We start from the raw sequence: 1,120 nt of genomic DNA on the forward strand, positions 1-1,120 counted from the left end.
TCGTCAGGGTGTGTAGATGGTTATCCATACTAATATAATAAAGAGAGAGCCCAAACCTTTGAGGAGGGTAATCTCAGGAACCACAGCACCAATCACAACACCCAATAATGCGTTGGAAAGGGCAGTTGCTGCAGAAGGACATAGGCTATGCAGACGCCCACCATATACATTTAAAAAGTAAAAGAACCGTGCCAGCAAAGTAGTCCCTTGTGGGCGTCTCTGCGTTGTGCTGTGGGCTTGTGCTGGGGGGGCGTGACAAATGCTGGGGGCGTGTGGTACGTTCTGCCCTTCGGGCTGGACTATTCCCATGATGCACAGGGTCAAGGCTGATTTGCATATGGACATGTCTGAACTGGGGTGGTGTGGAGTGCAAAAAAACGATGGATTTAGGCCCATATCTCTGTACTGGGGTGAATGTATGACATTATTCTGCATTCTGTCCATCAACTGTTGTTTTTGCATTTGTCACCCCGAGTGGATGGGTATGCTCAGAAGTGAGTCTCATGCTCTCCACACCACTGGAATTAAGCTATCCTGGCTGAAAATGGCTGATAGCCAAAAACCAGTCCTAGGATGCTTGAGTCCGGTCCAGGAAAGACATGGCTTGGCAGTTCAGCCTCGAATGTTTCCATGAGGCACAGGGTCATGGCTGATTTGCATATGGCCATGTCTGAACTGGGGGTGGTGTGGAGTGCAAAAAAAATGATGAATGTAGGCCCAGATCTCTGTATTGGGGTGAATGTATGACATTGTTCTGCATTTTGTCCATTAACTGTTGTTTTTACATTCTGCCCTTCATGCCATGTCTCATACCATGTGCTGGGGGTGTGGGCGTGTGTGGGGCTCGCGTTGTGTCAAATATTTCATTGTTTTTTCTTCCCAGGTTCTGTACATTCCAGCTCCGGGTGTCCACCCTGCTTCCTTTAAATACCCCTGCACCCCATAATCAAAACCCACCCTTACTCCTTAAAATACCCCAACACCCTGAAACACTAACCCATCTTAACCCTATAAATATACCCTGTACCCCAAAACCCAAACCTATACCTAAATCCTAAAAATACCCCTGTACCCCAAAAACCAAACCTACCCCTGAACCCTAAAATACCCCTGTACCCTA

The sequence above is a fragment of the Lissotriton vulgaris genome, unplaced genomic scaffold (genome assembly GCF_964263255.1).
Source record: "Lissotriton vulgaris unplaced genomic scaffold, aLisVul1.2 SCAFFOLD_599, whole genome shotgun sequence".
Classification (NCBI taxonomy): Eukaryota; Metazoa; Chordata; class Amphibia; order Caudata; family Salamandridae; genus Lissotriton; species Lissotriton vulgaris.